A 12,038-nucleotide genomic window follows, 5' to 3' on the forward strand; every position below is an offset into this window, starting at 1 on the left:
GCAAGGCAAGGCTGCCCAGGGCGGGAGACAAACTGACTTGTTTAGACTCACTTGCAAATCCAGACCTGAGACAAAGACCATATCAAAACGGGAATGCTCAATTATGCAGACCTCTTGCACCACCCCCTAATGCTTCCCTATTTAAGCCTAAAACTCTTATCGGTTTCCCTGAGATGGACTAGGGGTCACTGGACGTCTTTATCTGCTCCTCTTCACAATATGGCCACATTAGATAAGTCTCCTTCCTGCTTTTCACTGTTATTTCCCTCTCTGTTCCTCTCTCTCTCTCTCTCTATCTATCTATCTATCTATCTATCTCTCAACATATTTCATTTATAGTGTATGTGTGTGGATGGGGGAGAGAGAGAGAGAATGTGGGCTCAGGTGCATCACAGTGCATGTGTGGCGATCTTCTCCCACCACAGGTCCTGGAGATCAAACTCTGGTCATCAAGCTCCTGCAGCAAGCACTTTCACCCACTGGGCCATCTCTCTAGTACAACTTTGCCTTAATTAGTGTGTTAGAGGCAGGTAGACATCCCCAGCTTGTTAAGGCTGCCATAGCCCAGGTGTTTGTGCTGAAATCTCTGGTCACACTGGAATCACAGTCAGAAAGTTCTTATCCTGTCCCTGCTGTGGGCCCACCTGAAGATAAGTCTTCACATGTTCTCCTCCTAGAAGCACAGGCTGTAGAATGGGAGGCTGTCAGTGTTCCTGACGTTCAAACATCTCCAGCATCAGAGAGGGCTAGCTCAAGGGCCCAGGAGCCTCCCCCAACCACTGGAGAAAAGGATGCTGGGGCAGGAACATGCTCAAGCCTGTGACCAAAAAAGAAAAGCCTTTGCCAAGGTCACACAGAACCAGTGTTCAGGATCAATGCTGAATGAACAGATCAAGAGGTTGTATTTAGGACTGTCTTTGAGGAAGTGTGTCTACTTCACTTTCAAAGCTCGGGTTTACATGACAGCCCATGCATATATCAGACACTAACATGCTTTCCTAAAACATAAAAGACTTAAAAGCAACTCTTATAAGCACTGTGGACATCCCTTCAGATGCAAGCACCGAGAGATATGTGGTCAAGATACCAATTCATGTGCATAGGGAGCTCCCAACCCTTCTCAGTTCTGTATATCATGTTCCCGCACAAGAGCAAGGAAAATCTCCAAGGGCTGGAGAGGTGGTGCTTTGTCAACATGAGGATTTACAACACTGCAGCCAGGCCAAAGAATGCAACTGTACTTCAGTGACAAAATGGCTCAACTGAAAGCTGTGAATGGCTGGTTTTCTCTCTGGGCATAGCTGGGAGGGCAGCAAGTGTGTGGAGGTGTTCACTTTCCGTTAGCCAGGTACCACGGAACATCTATTGTTAGGGGACAAACCTCCCCACCTCCCCTCAGAGTTCAACACGCTTGATGGGGCAGGAAATCCAAGCCCTGAAGGCGGGAAACAAAGCCCTCCAAGCTGTACAATAGTCAGAGCCCTGAGCACTAACCCACCAGGTGGCAACCTCCAAGGATCCCCCACAATAACCAAAGGAAACTTCTGGTGGCTCTTTCCCCGAATGGCTCATTTTGAACCATTTTTGTAGACCCACATTAACCACTCTGGACCCAAATGACACCCCGTACTCAGATGCTCTGGAGCTTCCAAGACAAAAGACCAAAGTGACAGGAGCCCAATAGAGAAGGAAGAAAAAACAGCAGCCAATGATAAGACTCAAAGGCTCTCTGCACAGGAGTCTGCCCCAAGCAGGAAACTCATTTAGAGAAGGGCTTGCAGCTCCCTGCCCCCTTACTGCTGCTGATGACAACATTCCCTCGGTGTTTGCAGCTTTCTACAGTTCTGCTCTGCAAGGGCCTGCTCTTAGCTGGTGCCCCAGAGCCCTCCAAGATCTTCGGAGTTATAATACACTCTCTTGGTTGGTACCCTAAAGCCTGCTGGGAACGTGGGGCTGAGACGCCACCAACCTCCTTTGATTGGCATCCTGTTGCTCCCGAGGGTCTTGAAGTTCTCACTTTTCTGTTTAAGTTTTTATTTCAGCGTAGCAAGTACAGTTAGCCTTGTTTTCCCTTCCATATCTGCCTCACTTTATTCTTGAGGGATGATGGGACAAGGACCAGAGAGAAGACAGGAGACAGTCTCCACCCACTAATAGCTTTAATACAGTTAAATGCAATGCCTGGCACCAAGAGCCTGGCAGTGAACCTGAGCAGACAGATCACAGCGAGCTCTCTAAGCCCATGACAGGTGTGCCACGGGGGAGGAGAGCTGTTCCTGAGGATGAGAACTAGATGGTTGCACCTAAGCTGTGAGGGGTGGGAAATGGGAGAAGAAGACGCAGAAAGGATGGGCCTTGTGTTTCTGTACTGGGAGGATGGGTGGATGGCACTGTAAGGAGGTTGTCCTGTTTCCAGGTATCAGCACCTCAGAGGTGGAGGCATGAAAGTCAGAAGTTCAAAGTCATCCTCAGCTTCATGGTGAGTCTGAGGCCAGCCTGGGCTACATGCAACCCATCTTAAAACAAAGCAACCAAACAAGCCTCTCTTTAGTAGCAAAAAGAACAGAAAGAACAACTTTTACAACAACACCAAAATCAATATAATTCAAAAGATAATGGCCAAGGATATTTATCAGAAGCCTGATGTGCCAGTGGGTAAATTTGTGTTGTTTATTCAACCTTTAAAGCAACTCAGGGGGCAGATGAGAAAATTAAGGATCGGTGAAATTAGTTGTCTACCTAAGACCACACAGTGATTCCAGGTTCTGTGTGCTCTAAGATCCTGAACTTTTATGTGATGTCACATACCTCCAAGAACAAGGACAGGAGATAAATTTGCAGGAATGAGTGTGAGTGTGGTTTGGCAGATGTGGGTGTGGCTTGGCAGGTGTGGGTGTGGCTTGGCAGACTCCTGGCGGCTTAGGAGAGGAGGTTGGCAGTTCCACACTTTCTCAGCTCCTCCACCAGAACCAGAGGAAGTGCCGCCCAGGCCACAGCTGTCCTTGTACTGGTCAAATAGTCCCTCTAACGGTAGGGTTGAGTCATCCCTAGGACTTCTTTTCTGCAAAATGTGGACAGAAATGGATGGACATGATGTCACCAGCTGTGTCCCCAAGTCATGGACACTGTTTCTGTTTTATCTCAACAATTCCACACCAAAGAAAGGTACAGTAATGAGGTATTTTTTAGATTACCACATTATGTATTTTAGATTATTACACTATAATATATGATGGGCAATTCAAATTTGCAAGAAACAGTGGTTTGAAATGGCTATAACTATTGGCTGTAACTATTCCTTTCATACCATCTCCCTCTACAATGCGATATTTTTCCTCAGTCCATCATAATGGAACCGTAACCTCAGCTGCTTCACATGAGTCCTGTCTGTTTCTTGGTGTACTCATAGGATTGTAACCAGTCCCTAGGCATGCCATCCCCTCCCCCTTCCCTGAAGAAATAATGTGATCACACATACATGAGGAAGCCCAGATGGGACCAAAAGCTGCTCAGCTCAGCTTAGTCTAAGCCACCAGCCCGGTGTAGTGGAAGCTAAATCAATTGCTGAATTTCAAAGGAAGGTGTGGGGCAATGCCTTGGCAGCTGAAACTGACTATTACATGCTGTGGACTAATTGGCCAGAATCTTGCATCCCTACCGAGTTGAACTTTCTGCTTTGGGATATTTAGACAAGGGTAAAAGGAGGTGAAAGGCAAGGCTGAGTCTTCCCTGAAGGAGCATAAAATCTAGTTAATGCTTAAAACACACAGACACCCAATAAATAATGAATCAGGCAAGACAGGAGATGATTATGTGATCAGCCTCAGATCCTGGGGAGTCTAGGGATGAGTCTGTTGAAAATTCAGCATATTTTCACACCTAGAAGTTTTTCTATTTCCACCGACAATGATCATTTCAGCACCTTGTTTCTCCTTTGGGAAAAACTTGGCCGATAATTACGTGATTAGTAATGACTAACTTGGGGATACCCAGCAGTCATAGTACCCACAAAGCTTTGTTTGCTTGGCTCTGGAGAAAGCAGATATGCTGGAGGTGTCTAGGTTGATGAATATTAATGTACAGGAATTTTAATCCTTTGTTTATTTCACACCATCTGCATAACAACTTCTCAGGTAAAAGTAATAAATGCTTCACAGCATTTGCAGTTCAATAGAATCTTCACAAAAGAACACACTGAAGAAAGGATGGACTGGTGGAGAAGGCACCACTGTTCTTTAAGAACCCCAAAGAGGAAATTTTCATAAACATAATAAAGCAATGTCAGCTTCCAGAATCCATAACACTTCTATAGCAAGTCCCTGGGACAGAGGGACTCAGTCTCTGAGGCAGGAACACGGAGTCCCCAGGAGAGGAAGACACAGTCCATCTAATTCCACAGTGAGTCCCTGAGACCAGAACACCCTGTCTCTAGGAAAGAGCAGTCAGTGCATCCCACTCAGTCCATCCCACTTTCATAGTGAGTCCCTTGCCGGGGCCAGCCGGGCAGAGTCGAACGGTTCTTGAGTTGGGTGTGAGGATTAATATTAATAAAATAAACACACAGCACACAGGAAACTTTTTAAAGGTCCAGACTCGACAGCTTTTGCAAAAGGCAGACTGCTGCAGCAAGCAGTGCCAGCAGCCAGTCTCCAGTGCTGCCTCATCCTCTGCCTCCAGCCTTCTGACCACTTTATTCTTTGAGGAGTTACTTTAGCCAGTAAAACATCTCAGAACAATAGGTCAATTTGCACAAGGAGCCTGAGGAAGAGGTGTAACCCTCACAAGCTATCCCACCTGTTGTCACAAACAAAAGGAGATGGACTTGCAAGTTCTCCTTTGCCATTAGTAAAGCCATCTCTCCGCCGAGATTTAAATATCAAAGCAGGCCGCTGAGTCATGGCTCCCGACATGTCCCCCTTTTTTATAGTATTAAAATTGGCCATAACTTAATAGTTATGGAGCAGAAGATTGTGCCTGTCTTAGGTTGTTTCTCTCGAAAGGTATATATTTTTTATTCATGTCCCCATTTTTGGGTCAATATTTGTACATGAATTTTCATACACCCCAGAGAAAACTTACCTCTGCTAGGGTGGACACTGTGATATGATCTTGTGCAGATCAGCTCAGCTTTGACATACCAAAAGGCCTTCAGGCAGATTTTAGTTGTCACTGATAGGAGCGCATCTCCTACCACAAGCCAAGTCCAAAGTAACACTCCAAAAGTGACTAGCAGGTGACTCCCTGTGCAAATTACCAAATCTGAGAAACATTTAGAGGAACCACAGTAAAAGGCTGTCGAGTAAACAGAACCATTTGAAAGCTTAACATCTCCAAGCAGCAAAACAAAAGGAGAATTTACATAGGCAGTTACAGGCCCCCCCAAGAGTTCCTGAAGCAAGTCTGTTTTGCTCTGCTGAAAACCAGAGCCAGATTAAAGTTTCACAGTTAGTTCTCTCGATTTTGTTGAAGTTTGTAGCAAAACAGTCAAGTCCAGTTTATTATATAAGAGGTTTTTCTTCATGATGTCTTCTCCCAGGAGCAGAATGAAGCAAGAGCGGGGTCAGGAGCGCAGGTATAACGCAGCTTTTCAGTCTAGGTCAGGGCAGAGTTTGCAGTTATCTGCAGCGGGAACATCTCTCTGGGGAACAACTGCAAACCGTAGCAGCCTCTCTGGATCCACCTGGCTCCCTCTGCGTCCTGTGGAAAACACAAACATGTCCTCTTCCCCATATTAATACAGGGTCGGGGCCCTGCCATACTCCAGTAATTGGATCTTTCCATTTTACTTGGGCAAAAGTATCTTTGGTTTTAGGATGCCACAATCGATCAGCCGCAGAACGGCCTTGTGTATCCACATTCAAAAAATTTAAAATAAAGAGAGCATGATTAATATAATTCTGTGGTGTTTGGGGCTATAGCTCCCCCCTTTTTATTTTTTGTAATTGGTTTTTAAGAGATCCATGGGCTCATTCCACAATTTTCTGGCCCTGGGGGTTATAAGGAATTCCCAATTTAAGATTTATATTCATTTGTACACAAAAAACGCTGAAAAGCTAGACTCGTATATCCCGAGCCATTGTCAGTTTTTATAATGGAAGGAATACCAATTGCAGCAAAACACTTTAAGCAATGACTTATAACATGTTTGGTGGCTTTCCCTGTTAAGGGAGTTGCCATGATAAATCCTGAAAAAGTGTCAATTGTTACATGAACATATTTTAGTTTCCCAAATTCTGGGACATGAGTTACATCCATTTGCCATAAATGATTGGGAGTCAAACCTCTAGCATTTACACCATAATGAGGTACATTAAAATGTTTAGAGCAAGAGGAACATGATCTTACAATTTGTCTAGCGGCTTCTCTGGTAATATTAAATTGTTTTCTTAAGCTCTTGCTATTTTGATGATGTAATGCATGAGAATTTTGAGCCGATTCTTGTTGAGTTAATCCAACCAAATGTGTGGCTAGATCTGCTAAATCATTTCCTAAAGTTAAAGGTCCAGGAAGCCCTGAATGAGCTCTAATATGTCCTATGTAACAAGGCTGCACAGGGCGCCAAATACTTTGTTGAATCTCTCTAAATAGATTTTGTATTTGTTTATTAGCTGTATTAGCATATGTTACAGTCTCTAGGACTTGTAAAGCTTTAGCTATATAGTGGCTATCAGTATACAAGTCGAAAGAGGTAGAAGCCAAATTTTTAAAGACTGCAGCAACAGCTCATAATTCTATAACTTGAGCTGAGGTTGGCGATGTTTGCAAAACAAAAGTTTGTCCCTCTAGTATATAAACAGCTTTTTTATTTGAAGATCCATCAGTGAATACTGTTGGACCTTGAGGTAATGGCTTTTGTTTAATTATTTTAGGAAATACAAAAGCATGCTCATTGGGGCAAATTGAAGTAATTTATGTTTTGGATAATGATTATCAATACGTCCTAAATAATGAGCAAAAGCTATCGCCCAACAATCTACATTTTGAAATAACCAATCTACTTGCTGTTTGGTAAAAGCCCTCCAATTAAGGAGGGCTCTCTATCAAAATATTTACGAGATTCTGTGCGAGCCATTTGAACTAAACTAGCCACTCCTTCATAATATGGTGTCAGAACTCGAACAGGAGACACAGGCAGGTGCAACCATAATAATGGTCCTCCTTGCCACAATATAGCAGTTGGAGTATGAACAGTAGCCAAAATATATGCACCCCATTCTTTTGAATAATCAATATATTAAACATGCTGTTTTTTAATAGCTAATTCTATCTTTTGCAAAGCATCACGAGCTTCTTTGGTAAGTTTTTTTTTTTTTTTGACAAAGTAGATTAGCCTCTCCTTTTAAAATGTCAAAAAGTGGTTTTAGTTCTCCTGTTAATTTTAAATGGGGTCTTAGCCAATTTATGCTGTAACAAACAAAGCCCAGTTGATTATTTTAGTTGAAGTTTCAATAAATTGGCGGACCCTTACCAGAAAGAGCTGACAAATACCTTGTAGCCAGAGAGCTTTGAATTTTAGCTGTTATTAACCTAATTATTTGGATGAGTACTATTGTCTGTAACGTAGTACCCCAATCCTTGGCCTTTGGTGTCAAGGCTGCTTGGCAAGCTCTATTAGCATTCTCATAAGCCAATTGTTTCACTAATAACAATCCAGACTTTTCATCACTTATAAGTCTGTTTGCTGCTTGCATTAATCTTGCCACAAAATCTTGAAATAACTCATCAGGTCCCTGACAGATTTTAGACAAATCCTCCACCTGTCTACCTGCTTATGGAAGCTTATTCCAGGCCCTCCGGGCAGCAGTATTGACCTGAGCATAAACGGCCACATCAAAATCCAATTGCTGTCCTATTTCCTTGTAGATTCCTTCTCCAGCAAGCATGTCATAAGTTATAGGAATTTGCTGAGCTCGATTAAGTTTAGCTGTAGCTTGACAATGCTCTGCAAAATCTGACTTCCATAATAGATTATCTCCTCCTGATAAGCATGCTCTTGCTAACTGTTTCCAGTCCCCTGGGCAGAGAGCCTCAGTAGACATGGATTCCAGCAGAGCCAGGGTAAAAGGCGTTATAGGTTCATATTGGGAGCATGCAGATTTTAATTCTCTTATCTGTTTAAAAGGTATAGGAGCATGGACTCTCACCATATTACCGTGTCCATCGGGTTGCTCCAAAACTGGAAAACTATAAAACTCAGATACGTCTTCTCCATTCTGCCTGGCTTCTTGTAAAGAAGCTTGTAAAGCGAATAGAGATGTTCCTACAGTGGACAAAGGGAAAGGTCCCCTTGCCTTCTGGGCCATTGAAACTGTAGCATTCCCAGAAGGAGGGCCTAAGCCTTCCACCAATGATGGAGTTAGAGTGGGAGACTGAGCTTCATTTTCCCTAGTAGTTAATGCTGCAATGTTTTCGTTTATTTCCTCCAAACCATACTCCAGTCTTTTAATTTCTTTTTGCCAAGGCTTACGCTTTTTAACAAGCAGAGCCTGAATTGGAGGGTATTTCTCAGAATAGTGCTGATCTGGTTCTTCTTCTAACTCTGCAACCTCATTAGGTTGCAAGTCTTCCTCAAAGTCTCCTTCTGGCAAGAAATTATTGTTATCAGAAGGACAATACAACTCCTCTGGAGGAGCTGATGGTATAATAACATTTTCTCTTGAAGCCTGCCATCTTTCTAACCTCCTTATCTCTGAGCCTGAAAGTTTAGCTTTCTCAGTTTCCTGTTGCTTATACAGACTACCTTTAATTAAGTTCCATAAAGAAAACACTAGGCTAATGCCTTGTCCCATTTTTATTTTGGGATTTACTCACCGCAACCTTTCTATTTAATGTGAGCTCGCCAGCCAAACAGCGGTGTCCTTCACGGGTTCCCTGTATCTCAAGCCCCACGTTGGGCGCCAATCTGCCGGGGCCAGCCGGGCAGAGTCGAACGGTTCTTGAGTCGGGTGTGAGGATTAATATTAATAAAATAAACACACAGCACACAGGAAACTTTTTAAAGGTCCAAATAAACACACAGCACACAGGAAACTTTTTAAAGGTCCAGACTCGACAGCCATAGCAAAAGGCAGACTGCTACAGCAAGCAGTGCCAGCAGCCAGTCTCAAGACTCTGCCTCCTCCTCTGCCTCCAGCCTTCTGACCACTTTATTCTTTGAGGAGTTACTTTAGCCAGTAAAACATCTCAGAACAATAGGTTAATTTGCACAAGGAGCCTGAGGAAGAGGTGTAACCCTCACAAGCTATCCCGCCTGTTGTCACAAACAAAAGGAGATGGACTTGCAAGTTCTCCTCTGCCATTAGTAAAGCCATCTCTCCGCCGAGATTTAAATATCAAAGCAGGCCGCTGAGTCATGGCTCCGGACAGTCCCTGAGGAGAAGCACTGGAGAACCAGGAATGGAACATCCAATCCATGCCACGTCCTCGGCAAGTCCTTGGGACCAAGTGGGAGAAGGGGTGTCCTTGAGTACAGAATCCTCAGAGATTATAAAAACGCTGAGAGAATACTTTACACAAATTTAACTATCAAGTATAAAATCCAGGTGAGCAAGCAAATTTCACAAAAATACAGACCACCCTTCATGGTGTGAGAGGATGACATCCTCAGTGATGCTGAAAACAGTAGGCACACTTGGCACACTAACTGCCAAGGGACATACCACCTGACCCCAATGACGCTGTCAGAACACCACCAACATTCTGAAACTAAAGCCAAACAGAGAACAAGACCAGAAAAAATTCTTCATAACCTTAAAAAACAAATACTTCAACTGTTGGGCAAAATGCTATTGGATGATGTGCTACAAACAAGAGAGCCATATACTTTGATTTTTTAGTTAAAATTAAGACTTGGACTCTCTGATTTGGGGAGAAATATTCATTTAATCATTATGGGTCATAAAAAACTTTGGGGAGGAATACCCATTAAATCTTTATGGGTCATTAAAATGCCATAAATGTTATAACCATTGGCATGTACTTTATAATGTCCAAACTCTTAGCATAACAGGAAATCAAAGAGAACAATATTAATTACACACACACACACACACACACAAGACTAATACCCAGTGGCTGGAGAGATAACTCAGTAGTCAAGAGCATATATGACTCTTGCTGGAGACCCAAGTTCGGGTCACAGCACCCATATTTGGTGACTCATAACCACCTCTAAGTCCACTTCCAGGTGTCCTTTTTTCCTCTTCTGTCCTTGGCATGGAATGCACTCACAGGAACATGTTAAAGGCAGCCACACCAAAAAAAAAAAAAAGGCAACATTAACCATTTAATATAAGACAACCATACTAAAATATACAAACCTGAAGAAGCTAAACAACAAGGAGGACATGAGGGAGGAAGCTTAAATCTCATTCACAATGGCAAACAAGATAGACACCAGAAGCATTGGAAAAGAGGGAACAGGATGAGAGCCTACAATAGAGGGTCCTCTGAAAAGCTCTACCCAACAGGGGTTTGAAGCAGATGCTGAGACTCACAACCAAATTTTGGGCCGAGTGCAAAGAGTCTTATTGGAAGAAAGGGGAAGCAGAAGGACACATAGGGAACAGGAGCCCCACAAGGAGACCAACAAAGCTAAAAAATCTGAGTATAGCGGGTCCTGCACAGACTGATGCACCAACCAAGGATCATGCATGGAGAGGACCTAGATCCCCTGCTCAGATGTAGCCAGCTGGCAGCTCAGTCTCTGCATGGATTCCACATTAAGGGGAACAGGAGCTGCCTCTGTTATGAGCTCGGTTGCCTGCTCTTTGAACACTTTCCCCTGGTGATGCAGCCTTGACAGACCACAGAGGAAGAGGATCCTGATGAAACTTGATAAATTAGGGTCATGTGGCAGAGCAGGAGAACTCCCCCTTTCAGTGGACTAGGGGAAGGGGATAGGGGGTAAGAGGGAGGGAGGGTGGGCCTGGGGGGAATTGAGATAAGAGGCTATAATCAGTATATAAAATGAATGAATGAATTAAACTTTAAAAAACAGCAGGCTAAGATGTGAGTGTTTGAGCAATTAGCTGATTGTGAGGGATGGACCTTCAGAGTTTTTCTGCATAAGATAAGAGTAGTTGTCCTCCTTGTTTTCTGTCAATGGGCCCATCTATATCAACCATCAGTCATCAATCAGGGAAATTCCCCAATACACTTGTCTATAAAAACATTTCTCAATTGAGGTTCCCATATTCTATCAATTTGACAAAAACTAAGCATGACAGTGAAGAGTTTAAGTTAGCTTGGGTAACTTCATTTTGAAATGAGAAGCCATCTTAACTGGGAGCTGAACTCAGGTGCCAGGAAATATGACAGAATGTGCACTTGGCAGAAAAAAAAGTTAACTCTTCTAGAAACAGCCTCCAGGAAATATCACAGAATAAATTCTTGATAGAAATAGAGACAATCTCTCTGGCAACAATCAATGAGAATCAGTTAGAAAAATTCTCCCCAACATTCCAGATGTAGTTTAGAAGAATAACCGTTGTAAGCTAGACTTCAGCTAGAAGGTCATCTCGCCCCTCTGACTTTTACCCAATCCTGTAATGCCAAGGCATGAACCCCCCTGCATGCTGTCATGGAAACTCCCTGCTGGCAGTTTTTCCCTTTAAAAACCCTGCTTACCCAGGGTTCAAGGTCCCACTTCTCTACTGCTTCATCAGTGAGACTTGGGTCCTGAGTTCGATCACTCTCGCAATAAAGTTCTCTTGCATCGATTCATCTCCTGGTGGTCTCTGAGGGTCCCGTGATCCTGGCATAACAACAGAAGCCAAGGCAGGAACAAGGAGGCAGGAACTGAAACAGAGACGGTGGTAGAACCCTGCTTCCTTGCTGCTTTTTCCAGTTTGTTCATCTTCCTTTCCTATATAGTCCTGGCCCCACCTGCCTAGGGATAGCACTACCCATAGTGGGATGGGCCCTCATTCATCAGTTATCAATCAAGGAGATGTCCCACAGACATGCCAATCTAACAGAAGCAATTCTTCAAACTGAGGCTCCTTGTTCCCAGGTCCAAGTTGATGAAGATTAGCCAT

Source organism: Meriones unguiculatus, chromosome 21 (assembly GCF_030254825.1).
Source record: "Meriones unguiculatus strain TT.TT164.6M chromosome 21, Bangor_MerUng_6.1, whole genome shotgun sequence".
Lineage (NCBI taxonomy): Eukaryota > Metazoa > Chordata > Mammalia > Rodentia > Muridae > Meriones > Meriones unguiculatus.